This window comes from Lissotriton vulgaris, chromosome 2_1 (assembly GCF_964263255.1).
Source record: "Lissotriton vulgaris chromosome 2_1, aLisVul1.2, whole genome shotgun sequence".
Classification (NCBI taxonomy): Eukaryota; Metazoa; Chordata; class Amphibia; order Caudata; family Salamandridae; genus Lissotriton; species Lissotriton vulgaris.
The window spans coordinates 1,343,327,180-1,343,352,575 of record NC_141687.1 but is presented as its reverse complement, the minus strand read 5'-3'; positions in this window follow the sequence as shown (position 1 = coordinate 1,343,352,575).

Sequence of the window (25,396 nt, the reverse complement as noted above, 5' to 3'; positions counted from 1 at the left end):
ATGAGGCATATGTGTGTAGAATTAGAGGTTTTCTCTGCCAGTCTTGGTTTCAGTGTATTGAGTGCACACCTTTTGCTCTGCTAAAGAAAAATTGGTGTGTGTGTCTGACACTGTTCTCAATCTCCCAAAGCATTTGTAAAGGTAAGTAATGATTCATTTAATTTAGATAGAGACTTGTTTGCTCTATGGAGAAGATTTGGAAGCAGATAGTGAAGTTTCAGTAGTAAAATTGAATGCTTGTACACAGGACTTGTGCTGTGTTTGTAAAAAGTTATTTAAAAAACGATTTTGGGGTAAATGGATGGCTTATATTTTTGAGAAGAAATTAATAGTGTTTGCCTCATTAAATAAATATATTTGAACCTTTTAGAATGATGTCACTTGCATTACCTCAGATTTGGAAGCAGATTGAGATTCTTTCTTATTGGTTTGTGGCATGTTTTTTGGAAATGCTTGCTATGAACATTTGCAAGATAGGGGATTTTTATTTTGTGAAACAGTGAGGTTTCAGTAGTGAAATTGAATGCTTGTACATAGGTCCTGTGTTGTGTTTCTTAAATGTTATTCCAAAAACGATTTTGGGGCAAATCAATGGTATTTACATTTGGGTGTTATTTATGATTGCCTTGTGGCGCCAGTGCGTCACTTTTAACATGGGAAAAAAATGACGCACCGGTGGCGCAAGGCCTTCATAAATAAGGCCCTGAGTTTCTTTGCTGTTGGTTTCTGTCTTGCTTTTTGATAATCCTTGCTATGAACATTTGCAAGATAGGGGATTTGTATTTTGTGAAACAGTGAGGTTTCAGTAGTGAAATTGAATGCTTGTACATAGGCCCTGTGTTGTGTTTCTTAAACGTTATTCCAAAAACGAATTTGGGGGCAAATCAATGGTATTTACATTTGGGCCTTATTTATGATTGCCTTGTGGCGTTGGTGTGTCACTTTTAACAAGGGAAAAAAGTGACACACTGGTGGCGCAAGGCCTTCATACATAAGGCCCTGAGTTTCTTTGCTGTTGGTTTGTGTTTTGCTTTTTGATAATGCTTGCTATGAACATTTGCAAGATAGGGGATTTGCATTTTGTGAAACAGTGAGGTTTCAGTAGTGAAATTGAATGCTTGTACATAGGTCATGCGCTGTGTTTCTAAAATGTTATTCAAAAAATGACTTTGGGGGCCAATCAATGGTATTTACATTTGGGTCCTATTTACGATTGCCTTGTGGCGCCGGTGCGTCACTTTTAACATGGGACAAAAGTGACGCACCGGTGGCGCAAGGCCTTCATAAATAAGGCCCTGAGTTTCTTTGCTGTTGGTTTGTGTCTTGCTTTTTGATAATGGTTGCTATGAACTTTTGCAAGATAGGGGATTTGTATTTTGTGAAACAGTCAGGTTTCAGTAGTGAAATTGAATGCTTGTACATAGGTCCTGCGCTGTGTTTCTAAAATGTTATTCCAAAAACGATTTTGGGGGCAAATCAATGGTATTTACATTTGGGTGTTATTTATGATTGCCTTGTGGCGCCAGTGCGTCACTTTTAACATGGGAAAAAAGTGACCCACCGGTGGCGCAAGGCCTTCATAAATAAGGCCCTGAGTTTCTTTGCTGTTGGTTTCTGTCTTGCTTTTTGATAATCCTTGCTATGAACATTTGCAAGATAGGGGATTTGTATTTTGTGAAACAGTGAGGTTTCAGTAGTGAAATTGAATGCTTGTACATAGGCACTGTGTTGTGTTTCTTAAACGATATTCCAAAAACGAATTTGGGGGCAAATCAATGGTATTTACATTTGGGCCTTATTTATGATTGCCTTGTGGCGTTGGTGCGTCACTTTTAACATGGGAAAAAAGTGACCCACTGGTGGCGCAAGGCCTTCATACATAAGGCCCTGAGTTTCTTTGCTGTTGGTTTGTGTTTTGCTTTTTGATAATGCTTGCTATGAACATTTGCAAGATAGGGGATTTGTATTTTGTGAAACAGTGAGGTTTCAGTAGTGAAATTGAATGCTTGTACATAGGTCCAGCGCTGTGTTTCTAAAATGTTATTAAAAAAACGATTTTGGGGGCCAATCAATGGTATTTACATTTGGGTCTTATTTATGATTGCCTTGTGGCGCCGGTGCGTCACTTTTAACATGAGACAAAAGTGACGCACCGGTGACGCAAGGCCTTCATAAATAAGGCCCTGAGTTTCTTTGCTGTTGGTTTGTGTCTTGCTTTTTGATAATGGTTGCTATGAACATTTGCAAGATAGGGGATTTGTATTTTGTGAAACAGTGAGGTTTCAGTAGTGAAATTGAATGCTTGTACATAGGTCCTGTGCTGTGTTTCTAAATGTTATTCCAAAAACGATTTTTGGGGCAAATCAATGGTATTTACATTTGGGACTTATTTATGAATGCCTTGTGGCGCCGGTGCGTCACTTTTAACATGAGAAAAAAGTGACGCACTGGTGGCGCAAGGCCTTCATAAGTAAGGCCCTGAGTTTCTTTGCTGTTGGTTTGTGTCTTGCTTTTTGATAATGCTTGCTATGAACATTTGCAAGATAGGGGATTTGTATTTTCTGAAACAGTGAGGTTTCAGTAGTGAAATTGAATGCTTGTACATAGGTCCTGCGCTGTGTTTCTTAAATGTTATTCCAAAAACGATTTTGGGGACAAATCAATGGTATTTACATTTGGGCCTTATTTATGATTGCCTTGTGGCGCCGGTGCGTCACTTTTAACATGGGAAAAAAGAGACGCAGTGGTGGCGCAAGGCCTTCATAAATAAGGCCCTGAGTTTCTTTGCTGTTGGTTTGTGTCTTGCTTTTTGATAATGCTTGCTATGAACATTTGCAAGATAGGGGATTTGTATTTTGTGAAACAGTGAGGTTTCAGTAGTGAAATTAAATGCTTGTACATAGGTCCTGCGCTGTGTTTCTAAAATGTTATTCCAGAAACGATTTTGGGGGCAAATCAATGGTATTTACATTTGGGCCTTATTTATGATTGCCTTGTGGCGCCGGTGCGTCACTTTTAACATGGGAAAAAAGTGATGCACCGGTGGCGCAAGGCCTTCATAAATAAGGCCCTGAGTTTCTTTGCTGTTGTTTTGTGTCTTGCTTTTTGATAATGCTTGCTATGAACATTTGCAAGATAGGAGATTTGTATTTTGTGAAACAGTGAGGTTTCAGTAGTGAAATTGAATGCTTGTACATAGGTCCTGTGCTGTGTTTCTAAAATGTTATTCATAAAACGATTTTGGGGGCCAATCAATGGTATTTACATTTGGGTCTTATTTATGATTGCCTTGTGGCGCCGGTGCGTCACTTTTAACATGGGAAAAAAGAGACACACTGGTGGTGCAAGGCCTTCATAAATAAGGCCCTGAGTTTCTTTGCTGTTGGTTTGTGTCTTGCTTTTTGATAATGCTTGCTATGAACTTTTGCAAGATAGGGGATTTGTATTTCGTGAAACAGTCAGGTTTCAGTAGTGAAATTGAATGCTTGTACATAGGTCCTGTGCTGTGTTTCTAAAATGTTATTCCAAAAACGATTTTTGGGGCAAATCAATGGTATTTACATTTGAGTCTTATTTATGAATGCCTTGTGGCGCAGGTGCGTCACTTTTAACATGAGAAAAAAGTGACGCACTGGTGGCGCAAGGCCTTCATAAGTAAGGCCCTGAGTTTCTTTGCTGTTGGTTTGTGTCTTGCTTTTTGATAATGCTTGCTATGAACATTTGCAAGATAGGGGATTTGTATTTTGCGAAACAGTGAGGTTTCAGTAGTGAAATTGAATGCTTGTACATAGGTCCTGCGCTGTGTTTCTTAAATGTTATTCCAAAAACGATTTTGGGGGCAAATCAATGGTATTTACATTTGGGCCTTATTTATGATTGCCTTGTGGCGCCAGTGCATCACTTTTAACATGGGAAAAAAGAGACGCACTGGTGGCGCAAGGCCTTCATAAATAAGGCCCTGAGTTTCTTTGCTGTTGGTTTGTGTCTTGCTTTTTGATAATGGTTGCTATGAACTTTTGCAAGATAGGGGATTTGTATTTTGTGAAACAGTCAGGTTTCAGTAGTGAAATTGAATGCTTGTACATAGGTCCTGCGCTGTGTTTCTGAAATGTTATTCCAAAAACGATTTTGGGGGCAAATCAATGGTATTTACATTTGGGTGTTATTTATGATTGCCTTGTGGCGCCAGTGCGTCACTTTTAACATGGGAAAAAAGTGACCCACCGGTGGCGCAAGGCCTTCATAAATAAGGCCCTGAGTTTCTTTGCTGTTGGTTTCTGTCTTGCTTTTTGATAATCCTTGCTATGAACATTTGCAAGATAGGGGATTTGTATTTTGTGAAACAGTGAGGTTTCAGTAGTGAAATTGAATGCTTTTACATAGGCACTGTGTTGTGTTTCTTAAACGATATTCCAAAAAAGAATTTGGGGGCAAATCAATGGTATTTACATTTGGGCCTTATTTATGATTGCCTTGTGGCGTTGGTGCGTCACTTTTAACATGGGAAAAAAGTGACCCACTGGTGGCGCAAGGCCTTCATACATAAGGCCCTGAGTTTCTTTGCTGTTGGTTTGTGTTTTGCTTTTTGATAATGCTTGCTATGAACATTTGCAAGATAGGGGATTTGTATTTTGTGAAACAGTGAGGTTTCAGTAGTGAAATTGAATGCTTGTACATAGGTCCAGCGCTGTGTTTCTAAAATGTTATTCAAAAAACGATTTTGGGGGCCAATCAATGGTATTTACATTTGGGTCTTATTTATGATTGCCTTGTGGCGCCGGTGCGTCACTTTTAACATGAGACAAAAGTGACGCACCGGTGACGCAAGGCCTTCATAAATAAGGCCCTGAGTTTCTTTGCTGTTGGTTTGTGTCTTGCTTTTTGATAATGGTTGCTATGAACATTTGCAAGATAGGGGATTTGTATTTTGTGAAACAGTGAGGTTTCAGTAGTGAAATTGAATGCTTGTACATAGGTCCTGCGCTGTGTTTCTTAAATGTTATTCCAAAAACGATTTTGGGGACAAATCAATGGTATTTACATTTGGGCCTTATTTATGATTGCCTTGTGGCGCCGGTGCGTCACTTTTAACATGAGAAAAAAGTGACGCACTGGTGGCGCAAGGCCTTCATAAGTAAGGCCCTGAGTTTCTTTGCTGTTGGTTTGTGTCTTGCTTTTTGATAATGCTTGCTATGAACATTTGCAAGATAGGGGATTTGTATTTTGTGTATCAGTGAGGTTTCAGTAGTGAAATTGAATGCTTGTACATAGGTCCTGCGCTGTGTTTCTTAAATGTTATTCCAAAAACGATTTTGGGGACAAATCAATGGTATTTACATTTGGGCCTTATTTATGATTGCCTTGTGGCGCCGGTGCGTCACTTTTAACATGGGAAAAAAGTGATGCACCGGTGGCGCAAGGCCTTCATAAATAAGGCCCTGAGTTTCTTTGCTGTTGTTTTGTGTCTTGCTTTTTGATAATGCTTGCTATGAACATTTGCAAGATAGGAGATTTGTATTTTGTGAAACAGTGAGGTTTCAGTAGTGAAATTGAATGCTTGTACATAGGTCCTGTGCTGTGTTTCTAAAATGTTATTCATAAAACGATTTTGGGGGCCAATCAATGGTATTTACATTTGGGTCTTATTTATGATTGCCTTGTGGCGCCGGTGCGTCACTTTTAACATGGGAAAAAAGAGACACACTGGTGGCGCAAGGCCTTCATAAATAAGGCCCTGAGTTTCTTTGCTGTTGGTTTGTGTCTTGCTTTTTGATAATGCTTGCTATGAACTTTTGCAAGATAGGGGATTTGTATTTCGTGAAACAGTCAGGTTTCAGTAGTGAAATTAAATGCTTGTACATAGGTCCTGTGCTGTGTTTCTAAAATGTTATTCCAAAAACGATTTTTGGGGCAAATCAATGGTATTTACATTTGAGTCTTATTTATGAATGCCTTGTGGCGCAGGTGCGTCACTTTTAACATGAGAAAAAAGTGACGCACTGGTGGCGCAAGGCCTTCATAAGTAAGGCCCTGAGTTTCTTTGCTGTTGGTTTGTGTCTTGCTTTTTGATAATGCTTGCTATGAACATTTGCAAGATAGGGGATTTGTATTTTGCGAAACAGTGAGGTTTCAGTAGTGAAATTGAATGCTTGTACATAGGTCCTGCGCTGTGTTTCTTAAATGTTATTCCAAAAACGATTTTGGGGGCAAATCAATGGTATTTACATTTGGGCCTTATTTATGATTGCCTTGTGGCGCCAGTGCATCACTTTTAACATGGGAAAAAAGAGACGCACTGGTGGCGCAAGGCCTTCATAAATAAGGCCCTGAGTTTCTTTGCTGTTGGTTTGTGTCTTGCTTTTTGATAATGCTTGCTATGAACTTTTGCAAGATAGGGGATTTGTATTTTGTGAAACAGTCAGGTTTCAGTAGTGAAATTGAATGCTTGTACATAGGTCCTGCGCTGTGTTTCTGAAATGTTATTCCAAAAACGATTTTGGGGGCAAATCAATGGTATTTACATTTGGGTGTTATTTATGATTGCCTTGTGGCGCCAGTGCGTCACTTTTAACATGGGAAAAAAGTGACCCACCGGTGGCGCAAGGCCTTCATAAATAAGGCCCTGAGTTTCTTTGCTGTTGGTTTCTGTCTTGCTTTTTGATAATCCTTGCTATGAACATTTGCAAGATAGGGGATTTGTATTTTGTGAAACAGTGAGGTTTCAGTAGTGAAATTAAATGCTTGTACATAGGTCCTGCGCTGTGTTTCTAAAATGTTATTCCAGAAACGATTTTGGGGGCAAATCAATGGTATTTACATTTGGGCCTTATTTATGATTGCCTTGTGGCGCCGGTGCGTCACTTTTAACATGGGAAAAAAGTGATGCACCGGTGGCGCAAGGCCTTCATAAATAAGGCCCTGAGTTTCTTTGCTGTTGTTTTGTGTCTTGCTTTTTGATAATGCTTGCTATGAACATTTGCAAGATAGGAGATTTGTATTTTGTGAAACAGTGAGGTTTCAGTAGTGAAATTGAATGCTTGTACATAGGTCCTGTGCTGTGTTTCTAAAATGTTATTCATAAAACGATTTTGGGGGCCAATCAATGGTATTTACATTTGGGTCTTATTTATGATTGCCTTGTGGCGCCGGTGCGTCACTTTTAACATGGGAAAAAAGAGACACACTGGTGGCGCAAGGCCTTCATAAATAAGGCCCTGAGTTTCTTTGCTGTTGGTTTGTGTCTTGCTTTTTGATAATGCTTGCTATGAACTTTTGCAAGATAGGGGATTTGTATTTCGTGAAACAGTCAGGTTTCAGTAGTGAAATTGAATGCTTGTACATAGGTCCTGTGCTGTGTTTCTAAAATGTTATTCCAAAAACGATTTTTGGGGCAAATCAATGGTATTTACATTTGAGTCTTATTTATGAATGCCTTGTGGCGCAGGTGCGTCACTTTTAACATGAGAAAAAAGTGACGCACTGGTGGCGCAAGGCCTTCATAAGTAAGGCCCTGAGTTTCTTTGCTGTTGGTTTGTGTCTTGCTTTTTGATAATGCTTGCTATGAACATTTGCAAGATAGGGGATTTGTATTTTGCGAAACAGTGAGGTTTCAGTAGTGAAATTGAATGCTTGTACATAGGTCCTGCGCTGTGTTTCTTAAATGTTATTCCAAAAACGATTTTGGGGGCAAATCAATGGTATTTACATTTGGGCCTTATTTATGATTGCCTTGTGGCGCCAGTGCATCACTTTTAACATGGGAAAAAAGAGACGCACTGGTGGCGCAAGGCCTTCATAAATAAGGCCCTGAGTTTCTTTGCTGTTGGTTTGTGTCTTGCTTTTTGATAATGCTTGCTATGAACTTTTGCAAGATAGGGGATTTGTATTTTGTGAAACAGTCAGGTTTCAGTAGTGAAATTGAATGCTTGTACATAGGTCCTGCGCTGTGTTTCTGAAATGTTATTCCAAAAACGATTTTGGGGGCAAATCAATGGTATTTACATTTGGGTGTTATTTATGATTGCCTTGTGGCGCCAGTGCGTCACTTTTAACATGGGAAAAAAGTGACCCACCGGTGGCGCAAGGCCTTCATAAATAAGGCCCTGAGTTTCTTTGCTGTTGGTTTCTGTCTTGCTTTTTGATAATCCTTGCTATGAACATTTGCAAGATAGGGGATTTGTATTTTGTGAAACAGTGAGGTTTCAGTAGTGAAATTGAATGCTTGTACATAGGCACTGTGTTGTGTTTCTTAAACGATATTCCAAAAAAGAATTTGGGGGCAAATCAATCGTATTTACATTTGGGCCTTATTTATGATTGCCTTGTGGCGTTGGTGCGTCACTTTTAACATGGGAAAAAAGTGACCCACTGGTGGCGCAAGGCCTTCATACATAAGGCCCTGAGTTTCTTTGCTGTTGGTTTGTGTTTTGCTTTTTGATAATGCTTGCTATGAACATTTGCAAGATAGGGGATTTGTATTTTGTGAAACAGTGAGGTTTCAGTAGTGAAATTGAATGCTTGTACATAGGTCCAGCGCTGTGTTTCTAAAATGTTATTCAAAAAACGATTTTGGGGGCCAATCAATGGTATTTACATTTGGGTCTTATTTATGATTGCCTTGTGGCGCCGGTGCGTCACTTTTAACATGAGACAAAAGTTTCGCACCGGTGACGCAAGGCCTTCATAAATAAGGCCCTGAGTTTCTTTGCTGTTGGTTTGTGTCTTGCTTTTTGATAATGGTTTCTATGAACATTTGCAAGATAGGGGATTTGTATTTTGTGAAACAGTGAGGTTTCAGTAGTGAAATTGAATGCTTGTACATAGGTCCTGCGCTGTGTTTCTTAAATGTTATTCCAAAAACGAATTTGGGGACAAATCAATGGTATTTACATTTGGGCCTTATTTATGATTGCCTTGTGGCGCCGGTGCGTCACTTTTAACATGAGAAAAAAGTGACGCACTGGTGGCGCAAGGCCTTCATAAGTAAGGCCCTGAGTTTCTTTGCTGTTGGTTTGTGTCTTGCTTTTTGATAATGCTTGCTATGAACATTTGCAAGATAGGGGATTTGTATTTTGTGAATCAGTGAGGTTTCAGTAGTGAAATTGAATGCTTGTACATAGGTCCTGTGCTGTGTTTCTAAAATGTTATTCCAAAAACGATTTTTGGGGCAAATCAATGGTATTTACATTTGAGTCTTATTTATGAATGCCTTGTGGCGCAGGTGCGTCACTTTTAACATGAGAAAAAAGTGACGCACTGGTGGCGCAAGGCCTTCATAAGTAAGGCCCTGAGTTTCTTTGCTGTTGGTTTGTGTCTTGCTTTTTGATAATGCTTGCTATGAACATTTGCAAGATAGGGGATTTGTATTTTGCGAAACAGTGAGGTTTCAGTAGTGAAATTGAATGCTTGTACATAGGTCCTGCGCTGTGTTTCTTAAATGTTATTCCAAAAACGATTTTGGGGGCAAATCAATGGTATTTACATTTGGGCCTTATTTATAATTGCCTTGTGGCGCCAGTGCATCACTTTTAACATGGGAAAAAAGAGACGCACTGGTGGCGCAAGGCCTTCATAAATAAGGCCCTGAGTTTCTTTGCTGTTGGTTTGTGTCTTGCTTTTTGATAATGCTTGCTATGAACTTTTGCAAGATAGGGGATTTGTATTTTGTGAAACAGTCAGGTTTCAGTAGTGAAATTGAATGCTTGTACATAGGTCCTGCGCTGTGTTTCTGAAATGTTATTCCAAAAACGATTTTGGGGGCAAATCAATGGTATTTACATTTGGGTGTTATTTATGATTGCCTTGTGGCGCCAGTGCGTCACTTTTAACATGGGAAAAAAGTGACCCACCGGTGGCGCAAGGCCTTCATAAATAAGGCCCTGAGTTTCTTTGCTGTTGGTTTCTGTCTTGCTTTTTGATAATCCTTGCTATGAACATTTGCAAGATAGGGGATTTGTATTTTGTGAAACAGTGAGGTTTCAGTAGTGAAATTGAATGCTTGTACATAGGCACTGTGTTGTGTTTCTTAAACGATATTCCAAAAAAGAATTTGGGGGCAAATCAATGGTATTTACATTTGGGCCTTATTTATGATTGCCTTGTGGCGTTGGTGCGTCACTTTTAACATGGGAAAAAAGTGACCCACTGGTGGCGCAAGGCCTTCATACATAAGGCCCTGAGTTTCTTTGCTGTTGGTTTGTGTTTTGCTTTTTGATAATGCTTGCTATGAACATTTGCAAGATAGGGGATTTGTATTTTGTGAAACAGTGAGGTTTCAGTAGTGAAATTGAATGCTTGTACATAGGTCCAGCGCTGTGTTTCTAAAATGTTATTCAAAAAACGATTTTGGGGGCCAATCAATGGTATTTACATTTGGGTCTTATTTATGATTGCCTTGTGGCGCCGGTGCGTCACTTTTAACATGAGACAAAAGTTTCGCACCGGTGACGCAAGGCCTTCATAAATAAGGCCCTGAGTTTCTTTGCTGTTGGTTTGTGTCTTGCTTTTTGATAATGGTTGCTATGAACATTTGCAAGATAGGGGATTTGTATTTTGTGAAACAGTGAGGTTTCAGTAGTGAAATTGAATGCTTGTACATAGGTCCTGCGCTGTGTTTCTTAAATGTTATTCCAAAAACGATTTTGGGGACAAATCAATGGTATTTACATTTGGGCCTTATTTATGATTGCCTTGTGGCGCCGGTGCGTCACTTTTAACATGAGAAAAAAGTGACGCACTGGTGGCGCAAGGCCTTCATAAGTAAGGCCCTGAGTTTCTTTGCTGTTGGTTTGTGTCTTGCTTTTTGATAATGCTTGCTATGAACATTTGCAAGATAGGGGATTTGTATTTTGTGAATCAGTGAGGTTTCAGTAGTGAAATTGAATGCTTGTACATAGGTCCTGCGCTGTGTTTCTTAAATGTTATTCCAAAAACGATTTTGGGGACAAATCAATGGTATTTACATTTGGGCCTTATTTATGATTGCCTTGTGGCGCCGGTGCGTCACTTTTAACATGGGAAAAAAGAGACGCACTGGTGGCGCAAGGCCTTCATAAATAAGGCCCTGAGTTTCTTTGCTGTTGGTTTGTGTCTTGCTTTTTGATAATGCTTGCTATGAACTTTTGCAAGATAGGGGATTTGTATTTCGTGAAACAGTCAGGTTTCAGTAGTGAAATTGAATGCTTGTACATAGGTCCTGCGCTGTGTTTCTAAAATGTTATTCCAAAAACGATTTTGGGGGCAAATCAATGGTATTTACATTTGGGTGTTATTTATGATTGCCTTGTGGCGCCAGTGCGTCACTTTTAACATGGGAAAAAAGTGACCCACCGGTGGCGCAAGGCCTTCATAAATAAGGCCCTGAGTTTCTTTGCTGTTGGTTTCTGTCTTGCTTTTTGATAATCCTTGCTATGAACATTTGGAAGATAGGGGATTTGTATTTTGCGAAACAGTGAGGTTTCAGTAGTGAAATTGAATGCTTGTACATAGGCACTGTGTTGTGTTTCTTAAACGATATTCCAAAAACGAATTTGGGGGCAAATCAATGGTATTTACATTTGGGCCTTATTTATGATTGCCTTGTGGCGTTGGTGTGTCACTTTTAACATGGGAAAAAAGTGACGCACTGGTGGCGCAAGGCCTTCATACATAAGGCCCTGAGTTTCTTTGCTGTTGGTTTGTGTTTTGCTTTTTGATAATGCTTGCTATGAACATTTGCAAGATAGGGGATTTGCATTTTGTGAAACAGTGAGGTTTCAGTAGTGAAATTGAATGCTTGTACATAGGTCATGCGCTGTGTTTCTAAAATGTTATTCAAAAAACGATTTTGGGGGCCAATCAATGGTATTTACATTTGGGTCCTATTTATGATTGCCTTGTGGCGCCGGTGCGTCACTTTTAACATGGGACAAAAGTGACGCACTGGTGGCGCAAGGCCTTCATAAATAAGGCCCTGAGTTTCTTTGCTGTTGGTTTGTTTCTTGCTTTTTGATAATGGTTGCTATGAACATTTGCAAGATAGGGGATTTGTATTTTGTGAAACAGTGAGGTTTCAGCAGTGAAATTGAATGCTTGTACATAGGTCCTGTGCTGTGTTTCTAAATGTTATTCCAAAAACGATTTTTGGGGCAAATCAATGGTATTTACATTTGGGTCTTATTTATGAATGCCTTGTGGCGCCGGTGCGACACTTTTAACATGAGAAAAAAGTGACGCACTGGTGGCGCAAGGCCTTCATAAGTAAGGCCCTGAGTTTCTTTGCTGTTGGTTTGTGTCTTGCTTTTTGATAATGCTTGCTATGAACATTTGCAAGATAGGGGATTTGTATTTTGTGAAACAGTGAGGTTTCAGTAGTGAAATTGAATGCTTGTACATAGGTCCTGCGCTGTATTTCTTAAATGTTATTCCAAAAACGATTTTGGGGGCAAATCAATGGTATTTACATTTGGGCCTTATTTATGATTGCCTTGTGGCGCCGGTGCATCACTTTTAACATGGGAAAAAAGAGACGCACTGGTGGCGCAAGGCCTTCATATATAAGGCCCTGAGTTTCTTTGCTGTTGGTTTGTGTCTTGCTTTTTGATAATGCTTGCTATGAACTTTTGCAAGATAGGGGATTTGTATTTCGTGAAACAGTCAGGTTTCAGTAGTGAAATTGAATGCTTGTACATAGGTCCTGCGCTGTGTTTCTAAAATGTTATTCCAAAAACGATTTTGGGGGCAAATCAATGGTATTTACATTTGGGTGTTATTTATGATTGCCTTGTGGCGCCAGTGCGTCACTTTTAACATGGGAAAAAAGTGACGCACCGGTGGCGCAAGGCCTTCATAAATAAGGCCCTGAGTTTCTTTGCTGTTGGTTTCTGTCTTGCTTTTTGATAATCCTTGCTATGAACATTTGCAAGATAGGGGATTTGTATTTTGTGAAACAGTGAGGTTTCAGTAGTGAAATTGAATGCTTGTACATAGGCACTGTGTTGTGTTTCTTAAACAATATTCCAAAAACGAATTTGGGGGCAAATCAATGGTATTTACATTTGGGCCTTATTTATGATTGCCTTGTGGCGTTGGTGCGTCACTTTTAACATGGGAAAAAAGTGACCCACTGTTGGCGCAAGGCCTTCATACATAAGGCCCTGAGTTTCTTTGCTGTTGGTTTGTGTTTTGCTTTTGATAATGCTTGCTATGAACATTTGCAAGATAGGGGATTTGTATTTTGTGAAACAGTGAGGTTTCAGTAGTGAAATTGAATGCTTGTACATAGGTCCAGCGCTGTGTTTCTAAAATGTTATTCAAAAAACGATTTTGGGGGCCAATCAATGATATTTACATTTGGGTCTTATTTATGATTGCCTTGTGGCGCCGGTGCGTCACTTTTAACATGAGACAAAAGTGACGCACCGGTGACGCAAGGCCTTCATAAATAAGGCCCTGAGTTTCTTTGCTGTTGGTTTGTGTCTTGCTTTTTGATAATGGTTGCTATGAACATTTGCAAGATAGGGGATTTGTATTTTGTGAAACAGTGAGGTTTCAGTAGTGAAATTGAATGCTTGTACATAGGTCCTGTGCTGTGTTTCTAAAATGTTATTCCAAAAACGATTTTGGGGGCAAATCAATGGTATTTACATTTGGGCCTTATTTATGATTGCCTTGTGGCGCCGGTGCGTCACTTTTAACATGGGACAAAAGTGACGCACCGGTGGCGCAAGGCCTTCATAAATAAGGCCCTGAGTTTCTTTGCTGTTGGTTTCTGTCTTGCTTTTTGATAATCCTTGCTATGAACATTTGCAAGATAGGGGATTTGTATTTTGTGAAACAGTGAGGTTTCAGTAGTGAAATTGAATGCTTGTACATAGGCACTGTGTTGTGTTTCTTAAACGATATTCCAAAAACGAATTTGGGGGCAAATCAATGGTATTTACATTTGGGCCTTATTTATGATTGCCTTGTGGCGTTGGTGCGTCACTTTTAACATGGGAAAAAAGTGACCCACTGTTGGCGCAAGGCCTTCATACATAAGGCCCTGAGTTTCTTTGCTGTTGGTTTGTGTTTTGCTTTTTGATAATGCTTGCTATGAACATTTGCAAGATAGGGGATTTGTATTTTGTGAAACAGTGAGGTTTCAGTAGTGAAATTGAATGCTTGTACATAGGTCCAGCGCTGTGTTTCTAAAATGTTATTCAAAAAACGATTTTGGGGGCCAATCAATGGTATTTACATTTGGGTCTTATTTATGATTGCCTTGTGGCGCCGGTGCGTCACTTTTAACATGAGACAAAAGTGACGCACCGGTGACGCAAGGCCTTCATAAATAAGGCCCTGAGTTTCTTTGCTGTTGGTTTGTGTCTTGCTTGTTGATAATGCTTGCTATGAACATTTGCAAGATAGGGGATTTGTATTTCGTGAAACAGTGAGGTTTCAGTAGTGAAATTGAATGCTTGTACATAGGTCCTGCGCTGTGTTTCTTAAATGTTATTCCAAAAACGATTTTGGGGGCAAATCAATAGTATTTACATTTGGGCCTTATTTATGATTGCCTTGTGGCGCCGGTGCGTCACTTTTAACATGGGACAAAAGTGACGCACCGGTGGCGCAAAGCCTTCATAAATAAGGCCCTGAGTTTCTTTGCTGTTGGTTTGTGTCTTGCTTTTTGATAATGGTTGCTATGAACATTTGCAAGATAGGGGATTTGTATTTTGTGAAACAGTGAGGTTTCAGTAGTGAAATTGAATGCTTGTACATAGGTCCTGTGCTGTGTTTCTAAAATGTTATTCCAAAAACGATTTTTGGGGCAAATCAATGGTATTTACATTTGGGTCTTATTTATGAATGCCTTGTGGCGCAGGTGCGTCACTTTTAACATGAGAAAAAAGTGACGAACTGGTGGCGCAAGGCCTTCATAAGTAAGGCCCTGAGTTTCTTTGCTGTTGGTTTGTGTCTTGCTTTTTGATAATGCTTGCTATGAACATTTGCAAGATAGGGGATTTGTATTTTGTGAAACAGTGAGGTTTCAGTAGTGAAATTGAATGCTTGTACATAGGTCCTGCGCTGTGTTTCTTAAATGTTATTCCAAAAACGATTTTGGGGGCAAATCAATGGTATTTACATTTGGGCCTTATTTATGATTGCCTTGTGGCGCCGGTGCATCACTTTTAACATGGGAAAAAAGAGACGCACTGGTGGCGCAAGGCCTTCATAAATAAGGCCCTGAGTTTCTTTGCTGTTGGTTTGTGTCTTGCTTTTTGATAATGCTTGCTATGAACTTTTGCAAGATAGGGGATTTGTATTTCGTGAAACAGTCAGGTTTCAGTAGTGAAATTGAATGCTTGTACATAGGTCCTGCGCTGTGTTTCTAAAATATTATTCCAAAAACGATTTTGGGGGCAAATCAATGGTATTTACATTTGGGTGTTATTTATGATTGCCTTGTGGCGCCAGTGCGTCACTTTTAACATGGGAAAAAAGTGACCCACCGGTGGCGCAAGGCCTTCATAAATAAGGCCCTGAGTTTCTTTGCTGTTGGTTTCTGTCTTGCTTTTTGATAATCCTTGCTATGAACATTTGCAAGATAGGGGATTTGTATTTTGTGAAACAGTGAGGTTTCAGTAGTGAAATTGAATGCTTGTACATAGGCACTGTGTTGTGTTTCTTAAACGATATTCCAAAAACGAATTTGGGGGCAAATCAATGGTATTTACATTTGGGCCTAATTTATGATTGCCTTGTGGCGTTGGTGCGTCACTTTTAACATGGGAAAAAAGTGACCCACTGTTGGCGCAAGGCCTTCATACATAAGGCCCTGAGTTTCTTTGCTGTTGGTTTGTGTTTTGCTTTTTGATAATGCTTGCTATGAACATTTGCAAGATAGGGGATTTGTATTTTGTGAAACAGTGAGGTTTCAGTAGTGAAATTGAATGCTTGTACATAGGTCCAGCGCTGTGTTTCTAAAATGTTATTCAAAAAACGATTTTGGGGGCCAATCAATGGTATTTACATTTGGGTCTTATTTATGATTGCCTTGTGGCGCCGGTGCGTAACTTTTAACATGAGACAAAAGTGACGCACCGGTGACGCAAGGCCTTCATAAATAAGGCCCTGAGTTTCTTTGCTGTTGGTTTGTGTCTTGCTTTTTGATAATGGTTGCTATGAACATTTGCAAGATAGGGGATTTGTATTTTGTGAAACAGTGAGGTTTCAGTAGTGAAATTGAATGCTTGTACATAGGTCCTGTGCTGTGTTTCTAAAATGTTATTCCAAAAACGATTTTTGGGGCAAATAAATGGTATTTACATTTGGGTCTTATTTATGAATGCCTTGTGGCGCCGGTGCGTCACTTTTAACATGAGAAAAAAGTGACGCACTGGTGGCGCAAGGCCTTCATAAGTAAGGCCCTGAGTTTCTTTGCTGTTGGTTTGTGTCTTGCTTTTTGATAATGCTTGCTATGAACATTTGCAAGATAGGGGATTTGTATTTCGTGAAACAGTGAGGTTTCAGTAGTGAAATTGAATGCTTGTACATAGGTCCTGCGCTGTGTTTCTTAAATGTTATTCCAAAAACGATTTTGGGGGCAAATCAATGGTATTTACATTTGGGCCTTATTTATGATTGCCTTGTGGCGCCGGTGCGTCACTTTTAACATGGGAAAAAAGTGATGCACCGGTGGCGCAAGGCCTTCATAAATAAGGCCCTGAGTTTCTTTGCTGTTGGTTTGTGTCTTGCTTTTTGATAATGCTTGCTATGAACATTTGCAAGATAGGGGATTTGTATTTTGTGAAACAGTGAGGTTTCAGTAGTGAAATTGAATGCTTGTACATAGATCCTGCGCTGTGTTTCTAAAATGTTATTCAAAAAACGATTTTGGGGGCCAATCAATGGTATTTACATTTGGGTCTTATTTATGATTGCCTTGTGGCGCCGGTGCGTCACTTTTAACATGGGACAAAAGTGACGCACCGGTGGCGCAAGGCCTTCATAAATAAGGCCCTGAGTTTCTTTGCTGTTGGTTTGTGTCTTGCTTCTTGATAATGGTTGCTATGAACATTTGCAAGATAGGGGATTTGTATTTTGTGAAACAGTGAGGTTTCAGTAGTGAAATTGAATGCTTGTACATAGGTCCTGTGCTGTGTTTCTAAAATGTTATTCCAAAAACGATTTTTGGGGCAAATCAATGGTATTTACATTTGGGTCTTATTTATGAATGCCTTGTGGCGCCGGTGCGTCTCTTTTAACATGAGAGAAAAGTGACGCACTGGTGGCGCAAGGCCTTCATAAGTAAGGCCCTGAGTTTCTTTGCTGTTGGTTTGTGTCTTGCTTTTTGATAATGCTTGCTATGAACATTTGCAAGATAGGGGATTTGTATTTTGTGAAACAGTGAGGTTTCAGTAGTGAAATTGAATGCTTGTACATAGGTCCTGCGCTGTGTTTCTTAAATGTTATTCCAAAAACGATTTTGGGGGCAAATCAATGGTATTTACATTTGGGCCTTATTTATGATTGCCTTGTGGCGCCGTTGCATCACTTTTAACATTGGAAAAAAGAGACGCACTGGTGGCGCAAGGCCTTCATAAATTAGGCCCTGAGTTTCTTTGCTGTTGGTTTGTGTCTTGCTTTTTGATAATGCTTGCTATGAACATTTGCAAGATAGGGGATTTGTATTTTGTGAAACAGTGAGGTTTCAGTAGTGAAATTGAATGCTTGTACATAGGTCCTGCGCTGTGTTTCTAAAATGTTATTCAAAAACGATTTTGGGGGCAAATCAATGGTATTTACATTTGGGCCTTATTTATGATTGCCTTGTGGCGCCGGTGCGTCACTTTTAACATGGGAAAAAAGTGATGCACCGGTGGCGCAAGGCCTTCATAAATAAGGCCCTGAGTTTCTTTGCTGTTGGTTTGTGTCTTGCTTTTTGATAATGCTTGCTATGAACATTTGCAAGATAGGGGATTTGTATTTTGTGAAACAGTGAGGTTTCAGTAGTGAAATTGAATGCTTGTACATAGGTCCTGTGTTGTGTTTCTTAAATGTTATTCAAAAAACGATTTTGGGGGCTAATCAATGGTATTTACATTTGGGCCTTATTTATGATTGCCTTGTGGCGCCGGTGCGTCACTTTTAACATGGGAAAGAAGTGACGCACCGGTGGCGCAAGGCCTTCATAAATAAGTCCCTGAGTTTTTTGCTGTTGGTTTCTGTCTTGCTTTTTGATAATGCTTGTTATGAACATTTGCAAGATAGGGGATTTGTATTTTGTGAAACAGTGAGGTTTCAGTAGTGAAATTGAATGCTTGTACTTAGGTCCTGCACTGTGTTTCTAAAATCTTATTCAAAAAACGATTTTGGTGGCAAATCAATGGTATTTACATTTGGGCCTTATTTATGATTGCCTTGTGGCGCCGGTGCATCACTTTTAACATGGGACAAAAGTGACACACCGGTGGCGCAAGGCCTTCATAAATAAGGCCCTGAGTTTCTTTGCTGTTGGTTTGTGTCTTGCTTTTTGATAATGCTTGCTATGAACATTTGCAAGATAGGGGATTTGTATTTTGTGAAACAGTGAGGTTTCAGTAGTGAAATTGAATGCTTGTATATAGGTCCTGTGCTGTGTTTCTAAAAATATAATTTCTCTATGCAGCAAAATGTTTTAACCAAGCATTATCCAAAAATATGAGTAATCTGAGGAAACATAGATGACATGATTGTGAAATGTGTTAATATATTTCTTGAATCATGCAGATACTATTTAATCAACCTTTTTCTTTGTAATATTCTAGCCTTGAGTTACTCTCTATTACACCTTTTGTCTGTTTTATACCGTCTCTCTTTCTCTTTCTGACTTTTTTCTCTCTTCCTGTTACACCCTCTGACTGTCCTATTTCTTGTAACATCCTGTCTCTGATTTACTTCCTCTTACACCCTCTCTGAAACTTACTCTCGGTCTCTTCCTTTACAGGTTCTCTCTGTTTTAGTCTCTTTTACAACCTTTTCTCTTCTAACACCCCCTCTCTGTGTTAGTTCCTGTTACACCCTTTCTCTGTTTTATACCCTGTTACATCCTTTTTCAGATTTACTCCCTTTTTTTGACTGACTCCCTTTCCCTATTACATCCTTTCTCTGTCTTTCAACATATCATACACTCTCTTTGTCTTAGTCCTTTTGTATGTTTTACTCCCTCTACCTGTTTCTTTGTCTGAGTCTCTCTGTGTTTTTGTGTTACTCCCTCTAGCTGTTTTTCTTTGTCTTACTCCTAGTTATATAGTTGCTGTGGTATAATTTTAGATATGTTGCAAATTATTATTTATATCGTTTGCTTATTGTGGTTGCTTTGTTGTTTGCTTATAGTGGTCTATAATGTGTTATTTTTTTCTTTACCACAGATTGAAATCAACATTTAAAAAGTAAGCAAAAATGCCGTAAAGGCAAAGGAGAAGAAAAAATAACCTACGGGAAAAAAACAAAAATAGCAACAGAAGTAATGGAATCCTCTACAACAAGTACTTCTAAAAACACCCAAAAAGGTCCTGGTAAGACAACTAAGTCTTTTTTTCGCAACATATGTAAGACAAAAACAAATGTTAACGGGAATGTGAAGATTCAGAAGGAGAGAGCAAATTTGAAAAGGAAGGAGAGGCCCTCAAAAAATTTCTCTATTGGAGCAGGAGAGAAGAATATGGATAGCAATAGAAGGTTAAATCAATTTAGGGATATTCGTAGACGAATGTTTCGCAATAGGGTAGTTTTAAATTTGCTAAAAAATGAAAAGAAAGGTAAACAGAGAGCTGCTTTTTACAAGAAAAAGAAAAGTGTAGAGAAGATTGTTGATCACGCTTTTGAAGTTAAGAAAAAATTATTTATTTTAGTAATCAATAGAATTAGGATACTCAATAAGGCAATTGATGGTTTCAAATCGAACAGTAGATGGAAAAGAATAATTAATCGGACTAATTTTTGTGAAGTATTTTCTGGAGAATGGATGCATAGTTCAAGTTCTGAGCCATTTTTTAATGAGGAAAGTTACTTTCAGGAAAATGATTTGGTGCATGCAGTTGACATCAGTGGTCGAGCATATGAGGTAAAAGATGGGTGTGTGATGGAAAAAGAGAAACTTGTGTCTAGAGATGCAGAAGAGGTGTTAGCTGATGAAGTTTTAGGGAGACGTACCAAGGGTCCAGTGTACACATGGAAGTGCAGTAGTATTTGTAGTGTGCGACAGGATTCAATCGATTTGCTTTGAAATTTCTTACGTACATATAGTAAGAAAAGTCTAAAACAAAAAATGAAGATCTTGCAAGAGTTAGATCCTTGCAGAGTGAGAGAAAACACAGGTTTGCATGGGCATTCACTGGCTTGTCTTTCTAGAAAAGTATGTCAGAGTGTTTTTCACCATTTTAGGATGTTAGCAGTGCATCATAATAAGGTGAGGAAATTAGTGAGAAGGTTGTATTATGCAAAAAGTCCAGCACTTAAGCTTAAACAGTTAAACAGTGCTCTTTTGCATGGATCTGAAGTAGATGTGAAGACTATTTGTGAAGAAATTGAGTTTTGTTATTTTCGGAACAAAGAGGACAGTGTAGAAATGGATATAGTAATGGATGGTAATGTGGAAGACAATGTACAGATTTCAAGTATAGAAAAGTTTGACGAGGAAATTACCAAGTTTAAGGTGAAATCAAGTGAAAGGCCTAATTTAACTTGTGTGTGTTGTCGACGGACTCATTATAAGATTCAGACTAGGTTAGTTGATTTATATGCAAAATGTGAATTGGAAAATAATAGTGAATGGAAGGATTTTGTAAGTTATTTGTTGGTGGAGAATTCTTTCGATTTGAGTTTTGATCAACGTATTTGTAATTATTGTTTGAAAAAATTAAATGAAAATAGAATGCCTGCTAGAGCTGTTCATAATAATCTTCAGTTGATAGATATTCCTACTGAATTGATGGATTTAAATACTTATGAATCAATTTTGATTCAATGTGTCCATTCTTTTCAAGCTATTTTTCGCATGGAGCCTAAGATAGGGAAATTACCTCCTACAGATTTACAAAGAGGATTAAAGGGAAGAGTTGTTTATTTCCCTCTCAAGAAAAATATTGATACAATTGGTGTAGAAAGAGTAGAAGAGGATCCTCTGGTTATTCTAGTTAATGGGGTTCCGACAAAGAGTAAGAAAATCTGGCAAGATTTAGTGGATGTTAGGAAAGTCAAAAAGGCAACGTTGTATTTGGTCAAAAACAATGAGTACTATAAAGATGTAAGTGTTGGAGCAGAGGAAACAGCTACAGAAGAAGAGAGTGATTGTTCAGTTGGCCAAATTGAAAAAGTTGATGTGTCTAGAAGTGAAGAAATATATTAACATTATACTGTTCATCCTTTACATTCCAAAGAAGTAATCGGGAATGCAATTGACTTGTTTCAAATGAAAGCAGCAAGAGGAAGTCCTATTAGTGTATGGGAAGAAAGTTTGGCAGCTCGTTGTTTTCCACAGTTATTTCCAACAGGTCGAGGTGAACGATATGATGATCGACCAGTTCAAATTCCTGCAGCTGAATACCGGACTTTAAGATTATATGCTGAAGATCCAAGGTTTCGTCAATGCATTCCGTATTTGTTTCATCTACTGTATGAAAGTGATTTGTCTGGGCTTTTTTATGCAGTTAATCATATACTGAAAAGTGGAGCTCATCTGCAAAATGTTTCGGTGAGGGACTTTGTGGAGAAAGTCAATCTGCAAGACAGTATTTTGGAATCTCAGCTAATCAATCTCATGGCATGTCAGCGTGGAACAAACGAGTATTGGTTCCGTCGTCATGGGGAATTGAAATGTATGCTAAGAAACTTAGGAACTCCTACATGGTTCCTCACTCTTAGCTGTGCTGAGTATGCATGGGACGACTTACTTCAATTTCTACGAGAGGCAAATGGAAACATACAAAATATAGAATTGAAAACACCTGGAGAACTGTGTTCTTTGGATCCAGTGAATGTTTGCAGATATTTTAATCATAGATTTGAAGCTATGATGTCTTTTATTACCAACAAAAAAATCCTCCCCTTGGAGAGGTTTTGGTTTTTTTTTGGAGAAAGGAATATCAAGCAAGAGGTGCTCCTCATATACATATGTTGTTATGGATTAAAGATGCACCCAAATTTGGAACTGATTCGGATGACACAGTGATGAGTTTCATTGAAGAATATTCAACATGTGCTGTTCCGAAAACTACTGTAGAAAACAGTTTAAGGCAACAAGTTTTACGTTTTCAATCTCATCGTTGTGGAAAGTACTGTCGTCGAAAATTTAAAAACAAGGAGAAATTCTTCACGAACTGTCGTTTCGCGTTTCCACGACCAGTGATTTCTAGAGGAAGAGTAAATAATTTGATGTCTTCTCTGCGACATACTGTGACAAGGAAATCACCCAAAAATACATACAATTTAAAAAGAAACGAAGAGTCCAAGTACATCAACGACTACAACCCAGTGATTTTGTCCATGTGGAATGCTAACATGGATATTCAGTTCGTTGCTGACAACTCTATTGCTGTGGCTCGATATGTGACATCTTACATCACAAAAAAAGAAAAGACAGAACTGAAGGAAATGTGGGAGGACATTTCACATGAAAAGAGTCTAAGCAAGAAATTATACAGTTTCAGTCTGAAGATGTTGTCGCATCGAGAAATTGGAGCATATGAATGTTCTGATCGGTTAACATCAGCAAGTCTCTATGCCAAATCGAGAACAATCATTTGGGTGAGTCTAGGTCTTGCTGCAACACGAAACCGAGTTTTGAAATCTGTACAAGAAATTGAATATTTGGCGGAGAAAGAACCAAACAGTACAGATATTTTGAAGACAAACATGTTGGATACATACTATCCAAATAGAAGTACTCACCTTGAGAATACTTGTTTGTATGAAGTTCTGCAAAACTACAGTTATAAGAGGAACATCACAGAAGATATCAATAATGGAAAATATGCTGTCATTGGGTATGAAGAATGTCTAGTGAAGCAGAGAAAAGGCCATTTGATTAATCATCGAAAATTGAGTTGCGAAGCTCCAGACAAAAGAGAATTTTACTATTTAGCTCTTTTGCAACTCTTTAAGCCATGGCGTACAGAAGAGGAACTACTTGGAGATTTTCTCTGTTATGAAGACTCTTTTAATGCACCCAAGGATACCATAGAATGTCCTGTTTTTCCAAATTATCTGCAATAATTTTTGCATTTGGGATGATGCATCCCAAATGCAAAAATACCGGTCGCTAAGGGGCAGATTCTGAGAATCTGCCCGTTTGCGACCAGTTTTTGCTTTGATGCATGTGGGCCTAAAACTTTGAAAAAAGCACTTTTGTGCATTTTTCAAAGTTTCATGTTGCGCACACACATGCCCTTAGGTCATGTGTGTGTCCTACATATGTGCAGAAATCAATTTCAGGGGTGCAACAGGGTGTCATTTTGACACCCTTGCACCCTTGAAATTGCATGAGCAATTTGCGAGTACCTACTGGTTCTCGCAAATTGCTCATGCAATCTCCAATTTATTCCTATGGGCCTGTAGGCCCATAGGAATGAATGGGACAGCATTCCTTAATTGCGACTAGCAATTTGTGAGTAGCAATTAAGGAATGTTTAGGAATCGCTATTTTAATAGCGATTCCTACATGCATAGGCTTTTGCTATTCCTAAATAGTGATTCCTTAAAAATCGCTATTTAGGAATAGCAAAAGGCTACGTTGATGCATCTGCCAGCCAGTCTCTAAACTCACTAGAAATGAGCGTAGCCTAGCTTCAAGCTCCTACAACACTCTTTGAGCATAGTCAATGAGAGTGGTCTATCTGGGGCTCCATCTGAGACAGTGAAGGTAAGGTCTTTTGCTCAGTGTACCCCCTTGACAACCCTGTCTGGTGAATGAAAGGGACCCAGCTTCGAGCATCCACATAGACCAATTAGTATACACATTAAGATTAGTTCACTGGCACCCCATTTACCAACACTATTTGTAGAGACTGCAAGTTCCTCTGCTCAAACATCCCTTGCGAGCCACCGATTGTGTAATTGGAGAACCCCAACTTTGAATACTGTCAACACTCAGTAAGTTTATGAATTGAGAGTGGCCCAGATAGGGCCCCATCACCTGACAAACAGTAAACAAAGAATACAATGTCTCCAGTGCAGCACCCCCTTCGCCAACACTTACTTGGGAGGGAGAGGAGCCCAACTTTGAGTGCTCCCCAACTCTCATGATGTACGACAAAAACAGGGGCCATCCTGGAGTCCCAACCACACACAGGTAGTGAGCTAAAGGTAAGAAGTCCCCAGCTCAGAGAATCACCTGGCTGTCCACTTTTCAGAGTAAAGCCTGCTTATCTATGCTAACACTTGATAAAAAAAACACAGCGGTAGCCAGGGGAGCTGCCACTCCCGGCAGTTCCCTGCTCACCTGGATTTTCCACAGCCGTGCAAAGTACATACTCAGAAAAAAAAAACTGCCCTGGCTTCGATCAGCTGCTATTTACTCTTTAGGTCTGACACAGTCAAACTCCTTGTTCTGCATATCTGTATGCTGACAGTGGGCTTTGGATCTACCCACTTCAGTAACTGGCTTCTTTTGATTAGGCACTTTCAGCCATTTGTGAGTGTCCAGCACATTCTGGGTCACCCATTGGCCTTGTGTGAATGTTAACCATCTCAAAGATATAATTTTGCATTGACCAGCGAAGAACCACCTCTCTGAAGAAGCTTTTTGAGACAAAGTCTAATAAAGGCCCATGCGCCACAGCCCCCAAAAAGGAGTTCCTTTGCCCACCACCTGTAGCTACCGCACCTGAATCACAATGAATACCACACTTCTCTTTCAGATTGAAAGGACAGCATTACCTGGTGAAATCAGGCTCCTGATTTCTGACCCAACAGTTGACATTCCTGTTCCATCTCTCCTGTACAGGAGGGTATCTTGCGATTCATACTTGTAGTCTTCTGGTCTCCTGGTTGTGTAGGTGATAGACCCGCATCAGCCTCAGGACTAAAGCATTGTCAGTGAATGCCAGTTATTATGCACATATTTTATGATTTCTGACGTCACTTAAAGGCGCAGACATTACATTTTTCTTAACAGGACACATTACATAGGACACTGCATGTGCAGCTTGCATATCACGGGTGTGCTCTGTGGTTGGTTACCACCATGCTCGTAACAGCACGTGTCTCTAATCACACGTTTCACATGCATAACGTCCAGCAGTACTTACTACATAGTGTGCATGCCTCCATCATAACCCAGATGTGTGATATGGTGGGGTCTTTGCGTGCTCATAACTGCGCGGTCCACCACGACACGCCCAACACTCTTCTAGAGTAGAACCCATTAACAGCAACTTGCAGATACATCTGACACAGC